We start from the raw sequence: 8,193 nt of genomic DNA on the forward strand, positions 1-8,193 counted from the left end.
TGGCTGTTCATTGGTTTAATTTCAGACAGAAAAGAAAGGCGAGTAGAATATCGGTGTTTGATCTGCTGTGCTAAAAATAACCGTCACTAAAAGAGGGGCATCATGCAGGGCGGATCATCTAGTCAGTTTTTCGGTGATAAAATTCTCTTTAAAGGGAAATATGTTCCACTAATGAATGCACATCATGCAATTTTAATTAGTGAGATGTCCCTTTGCGCCGTCAACTGAGTCTCTTAATTAAGCAAACGCTGAGATGGGAGGGAGGTTGGGAAATGAAGAGTAATTCCCTCGACTCATTCAATTAATTAACTACTATGGCGTGGCTCTAATTGCAGATGACCCTGACACATGCGGAGAAACACAGGGACGCGATAATGTATGCAGCTGAACACAAGGGCACGGAGTGGAGTGAATGGACAATATTTTATATTACCAGACAAACAAGGAAGTCTTATGCCTTTCCCATTCTCCAAGCTGTCTCTGTTTCGGGATTGATGACCAGCAGCCATGGAAATTTATGCTGAATGGCTGAGTCTCTCAGGTGATGCTGGTTGCCAAGGCAACCCAAATATACATATCCATGAGGAACCAGATAAACTAGAAGAGCGTCAGTGTGTATTTTCACTAATTCAGTGTTTTATCCCTGTTGTGCAACCAAGCTATGTACTTTTCACCTCTATGCATGGATTTTTTGTTATTTTTTTCTTGCGGAATAATAAATTGTGCATAGTTGCTACAGGATATAGAGAGTGTTCATCCATCATGCTGTCATGACGACTGCGATGCACAGCAGTTCTCTTGTGCTAATATGGCGATGTTCTTGTGTTCCTTAGGTTTTGATATTAAGGGGACGTAGTTGGCTATATTTTTCATGATTTTACAATGGGGAAACTCAACACTGCCAGAGTAAAATATAGAAAGTGTTGGGAAGCAGAGAATACGGGTTGAAAAGTTCACAGAATAGGAAGGAGTTATGTGTCGCTATTTTGTACAGAAACTGAGACGTGTCATCGTCGAAGGCCTGTTTTCATCCTGAGTGTTTTATAAAGCCCCCTAGCTTGGCAATAATTGACCATTAGCTGAAATGCTGCCAGCACCTATAGCTGGTGACTCAGTTGGTCGGCATGTCCTCTGCATGCTGAAACAGAGTGTGTGCATACCCGGCAACCCGCTTGAACAATTAAACAGTGATCATTTAAAGTTTAGAGGACTTGTTTTGGTAAAATGTATTTTTATAGGCAAAAATATGATGAATTTATATGGTCGGCTGCACCATTTCTGATGAAAACAAATATTGGGGCAAAACACTTTACAGACTGCCCGGTGTTGTGTGTGTATAATAAGCAGGATACAATTACAATTTTGTGCTCCTCACAGTTTGCCTTTGTTTTTTCAAAAAAAAGTTGCCCTTTAAACATGCAGTGCCTAGCTTTCCCACAAAACTGCAAACGATAAATTTACACACCCAAGTTTTCCTCCCAAAATTGACGTAAAACATGCATGCCTGTACCAAATTTGCATGCCCGTCTTTCTCACCCTCTTCTATGCTATTGCAACAAAACTTGATCTGCATGAATGTATCACCTTCCGCTACTAGAATCCAAGCCCAGGCTGCTGTAGCTGTCCATCATTGAGGTCAAGAAATAATTCGAAGCCACAAAGTTAAAAATCAACATAATAAATTGTAACTAGACCATTTTGTATGTGAGAATTAGTGGCTGCTGGAGACAAACTATTTTATGTTTTAGCTTTAACCCTTTGACCGCCGAAGTCAATTTTTGTCGCTTTTTATAAAATACACTCGTGTCAATTTTTTTAGATGTTTTGATTAAAAACTGCAGCCAATGAGATGTGATGTCCATTTGGCCCAAAATTATCAAAAAAATTACAGAAAAATTAATAAAAATCTGTAAAATGTTGCACTAAAATTTTGGCAGGAAAAACTACAGCACTAAAAGGGTTAAAGAATTTTTCCTACCTAAAGAGAAGGCAACTTGGCGTTATTCCCTGTGCAAACATTGCTCCAAGTTTATCTAAGAATTGTAGTCAGTTTCCTTCTTCACGAAAAACAAAATTATAAAGCAAGCCAAACGATCAGTCTAAAGTTTCAGAAAAAAAGACAAACATTTTCTGTAAAAGTGACTGATAACTCTATACGTCCTTCATCTGACTTGAAACAGCAGGAGGCAATTCAGAGTTCTTCTGATTAATCAGCATCAATCATGGAATTTCTTAATTTCTCTCTCAGTACATTTGAAAAAAAAAACAGCTCCTTCTGTTGTTACAAGTCAGTTTGATCATAGTTTGTGTCACAATGTCAAAAATTGCCTGTCAAATTAATGATTATAAATTGTTCTGATTGAATAAAGAAAACAAAAGGATTGAATAAGAGACATGTATGGTATTGTAATATGTTTGACATATAAATGACAACTATATGAAGTATATGTGCCATTTTGAAAAACAATTTTCCTAATGTGGGTAATTAAATCTAATTGATAAGAGTTTTTGAATGATCCCTACGCATTATAAAGCCTACATCATTTTCATTTGAACAAAGGCAGTTTTTCTTCGGGTGTCAAATAATAATTTTCCATCGTTCAGTCTTCATCTCCTCTCAAAGAGCAAGCGACACTCATTTCAAAGTATTCATGACTGCATTTGTGCTAAATGTTTCACAAATACTACAGTGTCCACATTTTGAAGACCATACGATTGAGTGACTGCCGTCTGCCTGAAGTTTCGCTGGTGTAATTAACTTTTGTCATCGGAGAGTAGCCATCCCAAAATACAATGTCCTAAGCATGACCTCTATCAGTCTGTGTGTCCAAAGAATTTACGTTAGCAATTCAGAATAGTATTTTTTTATACAACGAACAACAGTTTAGCTGTTACATAGTTTTAATTCTTTTGTGGTTGATTGTAATGATAACTTAATAATCATCTTTCTCATATTCATGTCAACTTATCAAATGAGACAGCCTTTTTTTTCGATATTCTTCATCAAGGGAGATAATGTGCAAGACTTTTATTGGTTTGTCTGCTAAACTAAATCAGGGATTTTACTGTAGTGCTTGTATTATCTAGATAAGTCTTATCATGTTATGCTCGAGTTGGTGAAAGGGAGTCCCTATGTAGTCTGCCGTGAAAGATGTCAATCATTCTTCATACAGGCTGCCATGGTTACCATAAACTCATTCAGCAGAAAATACCAAGAAATGTTTTGTTATGTAGTTTAAAAATTTTTGTTTGTACATGCATACTTGCACTTGACATATATATATATTTTTTAAAAACATTTTCACAAAATTATTGTGTCAAATATTTGCATGCAAAAACAAAAGTTTACTTGCAAGTAAACTGGTGTACCTATGGAAATTCAGGTTGTATTTTGCATAAACGTAAGTGTCAGATATGAAAACAATAAAGTCATTAAATTTATGTGCTATGTTCTGTGTATTTAGTTCATCATGTTGTTTTCGTTTTCTTTTCATTACACTTTGACAAATTTCAATTGTGTTCCTTTCAGTGAGAATAAAAGAGTTTGTGTCGTTTGGAATGAAAACATTTCAGTCTGATTAATGTTGGTAATTACAACAGGGTAATTAGGAAGATATATTCTTAGATGTCAACCCTTCCCGGTGCTCCATCGCTCTGCATCAGACAAACTGTCAGAAACTGCCGTTTCAGGAAGACAAATTACAAAGAGAGATATCAGGCACTTGTTGAGCCATGATGCCCTGAGACAATTCTATTGAATTGTAAAGCAAATCTAATCTGCGATATTAACTTGTAGAGAAAGAAAAGAAACATTGTCTCCCTGAGAAAAATGGTTGACAGGTTGCCAGGGGAATGCCATGGCGTGACGAGTGAAATTATCTTTCCATTGAGGCATGCGTGCGTCTCGCATTCTGAGATGGGATTTCACACACAAAGCTCTCATGTTTTAGAGCATGTCTTGCCTACATAATCCGCTCCAATAATGATAATAAATGAATTATTAATGAAATTCAGAGATGTTCATGAGAACTATGGACTCAGCTTGAAAATTGAAAAGATCTGAAGTGGTTATTGCATGTACATGTAAGTCAAGTTTTTCTAAATTTTCAAAATCAATAATCAAAACTTTTTTCTTTGACGTGGGTGTGTGTGTATGTGCGTGTGTGTACACACACACACACACACACACACACCACACACACACACACACACACACACACACACACACACACATATATATATATATATATATATATATATATATATATATATATATATATTATAATATATATATATATATATAATTATATGAAAAAATGGATGGCAAAATGTAGGCAGACTTCAGACGTGTGTGATATTTCTTTCATGACATTACATGTTATCTGGATTTTGAAATTTATATGTGTAATGATCACCAATACATGTTTTGGTGTTTGTCTCCGACCCTGGATGACTTTTCCAAATGTTTCTTAACTATTATCAAATGTCAGGAAGCAATGTGATTCACAAGATTAAAGTTTCAGCCTTTCCCAGAAGAACAGTAAAAGACAACTTAGTTTCAATATTAGCAGTGTCTGTCAACATCCTCTTTGAATGTCATCCCATGGTTCAACTTGCACTGCATTTCATGGTAAGATTGGAACCATTCATTGTGCAATGGGGGTGTAAGGTTGGATTTAGAGAACAAGATCAGAAGGCTTTGATCACTGTCAAGAATTATATTAATATGATTGAATCAGGGGTACAAATTACCATTGACTTCTCAACAATTAAAAAAATGAAGAGCGTTGATTTCATGTGATGTCAGTTTTCTCATCAATATGCAATAATAAAAGTGTGAAATTTTGAAAATTACATATATCAGTACAAATGGTGCCCATGATAATAGCACAATAGTATTTAAACATTTTTTCCCCTCAAGTAAATTCTTTACATTAAAATTTCTATATGGTAATCAAACTTAAATAACTTTTTAATTTGGGTGAATCGGAAATGTTTTGCCGCACAACTCTATCACATCAAACAAGTCAAACAAAAAGTGTCATTCATGAATATGTTATTGGTATAATTGCGTTAGACTTCACTGCCACATCAGGTCTGTAAAGAGACTCTGAAATTTATTCAAATATGACAGCTATTGATATTGGTGAATTGAGGGGCATTATGAAATTGTAAGAAACTGTTTTATAATGAAATCGTACGGCTGACAGAAATGACAGAGAGAGCTTTAACCTCTGTCAGATGGAATTTTCAAACAAAACTGAAAAAACAACCTACTGTATTTAGGACTGCGTACTGTAAAATTACTGATTAAAAACATTTTATGTGGTCAAAAGTAAATGCATTATTATAAAATATGACAAAGAATTAATGACATGCAGATCAATGTGTGAAGTCTATTGCAGGAGTGGCCCCAAGGGCTTTATTATTTTTGCTGCAAATATTTATGAATCGCATTTTCATTTGTCATGAGTTTTATCCATATATTTACCGCTGTTGGCAACAATTGTCTGGATTTACGTGACGCCATGGCGCACAATATTAGTGTTGTGACAGATAGTCGCCAGTAGCCAAAACATTCTTTTTAGTTTTGGTTTTAATGACTGTCAATTAAAGAATTTATGTTTCGCTGCTGTCAAAATCTATCAGATACTGTATTTGTTTAGGTTACACTTATAGGACAGAAAAGTCAGTTTCAATTCTACCCAAAACCACATGATACCAGCGTACTTTGCTCTGGCCCCCATTGTTGTCAGCGTTTAGGTTGGCCTCATGAGGAGAATAAATGAAACAGATAGCCAGGGCTGAACCATTTGATCCTGAGGGGAGGATGTGAAGGAAAAAGATATGCAAAATTTATTTCTCACCTTCCATAATATGTTACATGTTTCGAAGTGGGTATGGTATGCAATTTTTTGCTGGAATTGCATACATTTTCAGTGTTCAATTATGTGAATATTTTATACAAAATTGTTAACTCGCTCCTTCAAATCTAGTGGTTATTACCCAAATTCAAAAATTCATTTCCAAAAATGCATGATTTCTTGAAAGTTTTAATGTAAGTATAGATTGTTTCGGTGGTTTTTGCAACATTGTGAACCTTTGGATCCTTTAGACTTGAAATGTGGCAAGACAAAGTTTAATAACTTCATTATTACAAATATCACGACACTCAAATCTGTACTGAGACATTCAAATTAAGGCCTAAATTGCCAAATTTCAGGAAAAACATTTCTATTAACTTGATAATATCTTGTTGAATTGTCTGTGTGAAATGTACATATATTCTGTATGAAAATCTATTCTTGGCATAATGGCAACTCAAAAACCAAATGTTGAATGTTTGCAAAAACTAAAGAACACTCAAAGTAGTCAAATATTTACAAATAGAGAAATTGCTATATGTGTGTGTGTACCTTACACTGGCAGGTAGGTTCAAGGAAAGGGGAAAAAAAGCTCAGTCGGAAGTTTTTCCATGCTTTTATTGGTCATAGAAAGTAATAAATGGATCATTAATCATTCTACTGTAGTACCACACAGAAAAAAAGGGCACTCATTCGCTCTACAGGATTGGTCACTGCTTGCAGAGAAGATTCTGATGACACACAGGCTGGTTGTCATCAGTGCATCCCAAAATAACTAACCTGCATGAATTGCCCATTAAAGATTTCTTTTAATAAATGTCTCAGCGGCTATTGAAATTCGTTCACTCCCTTTGATTCAGCCTGCTCACCCCCAATTCCCCATAAACAGGTCCACAATCACCATTGACCACAGTAAGTTTGGGCTATACCATGGCGGTGACAGGTGAAGTAACTCTTCCTGGTCCCTCTCGGCCTAAACGGGGAAACTAGAATAACGAATCGCCTTGTCAGGATTGCATGGCCACCCATTGGCCAATCAAACCTCATTAATTATCGCTGAAGTGGTGACATGATATTCCTCGCCAACTGTGCCGCAACGCACGGTTCTCAACAAAAGTGACACTTTCTAATTTCAATGAGTGGAAGCCCACACATGACAGCATCCAGGGGATTTGAAGACCCGGGATCTGTACCAGAAAGCATCTGTCATTCAATTAATTAGCCTGCACGTTGTGATGGATAATATTACTGTAGATATTGGTGATGTGATAGGTCTTCATCAAGGCTGATATAATGATGTTAATCTCAATGGAGTACGCAAAGTTTTCAAATCGGTTTCCCAGACTGGTTTTTAGAACCTGGGGTCCTGCGCTGCTACAAACGTGAAATGTTGCAGTGATATTGCAATTTATTCTTGAAATATTCTTCCAATGAATTTCAATGGAAAATTTAAGTTTCTTTCCCCTTCAATATTTATTCTTCAAATGTGTTACCATACAGTGTTGTGAATGTAATGCGTGTTAGCTATATCTGTAAACTTCATATCTTAAAGCCACTATGTTGCTGATGTCATCTGTCATTAAGTCTAGAACTTCTCTCTTTCTGTAGTTTCAGTACGGTACCCCAAAACTTAAGTTTTAGGGTATGGTACTAAAACTGCAGAGAAGTTCTTGATAATCTGTTTGTTTGCGGATTGCTTTGCAAATCGTGAGAACTATGAACTTGGAGATAAAATATAACAAACATATTTTATTTTGTAGCAACATATCAGTTTGCAGCTTGTCAAAATTCCCAACGAGTCATGTATAGATTTTGTCATAAATAGATATATATTTTATCGCTTGAGTGCAAATATTGCATAACATAAATTTCTTAGCTCATATTTAAATGCAAATAAAAATGCAAGTTTTCTATCGGATGACTTCCCTTGTTGTGTAAGAAGAACAATGAGGTGATTGTCGCTTTTATATATGATTGTGCTATTCTAATTACAAAACAGTTTCATTGAATTTTGTACCCTGGTAAAATTTTTCAAATGTGCTGGCAACAGTATGGTAGCATCCATCTGCTGTAATTTGGAAGTGCCAGGCAATACTAGTCCGTTCAATATACCCTAGTAATGACAGTGACCCTGCCCCTCCTCCTCCCTAAAAAAATTAAAAAATATTTTCCACTGCTGCACATAAATTTTGTATTCTGGTATCTCAAAATTTTGATTTCCAAATTTGTCTTCTTCTTATCTTATAGCGTGAGAACATGTTAACTTCTGATCTGTTGCCATCTCTCTGCCCCCTACATATCTTTACTCTTTTCCGTAACATTTAATGAG

The 8,193-nt window shown here is 35.7% G+C and overlaps 1 protein-coding gene across 5 annotated transcripts in view; it reads left to right on the forward strand.

Moving 5' to 3' along the window:
* LOC139121505 (conserved oligomeric Golgi complex subunit 1-like) overlaps positions 1-3,441 on the forward strand; it is a 136,327-nt gene extending 132,886 nt beyond the window's left edge. For 4 of the 5 annotated variants that reach the window (XR_011549292.1, XR_011549295.1, XM_070686408.1 and 1 more), the window contains one exon: positions 336-3,441. The gene's annotated coding sequence lies outside the window, so the exon portion shown is untranslated. The remainder of the gene's footprint in view (positions 1-335) is intronic. The other variant, XR_011549294.1, reaches the window with a different exon arrangement.
* The last annotated feature ends 4,752 nt before the right edge of the window (positions 3,442-8,193 follow it).

Source organism: Ptychodera flava, chromosome 21, assembly GCF_041260155.1.
Source record: "Ptychodera flava strain L36383 chromosome 21, AS_Pfla_20210202, whole genome shotgun sequence".
Classification (NCBI taxonomy): Eukaryota; Metazoa; Hemichordata; class Enteropneusta; family Ptychoderidae; genus Ptychodera; species Ptychodera flava.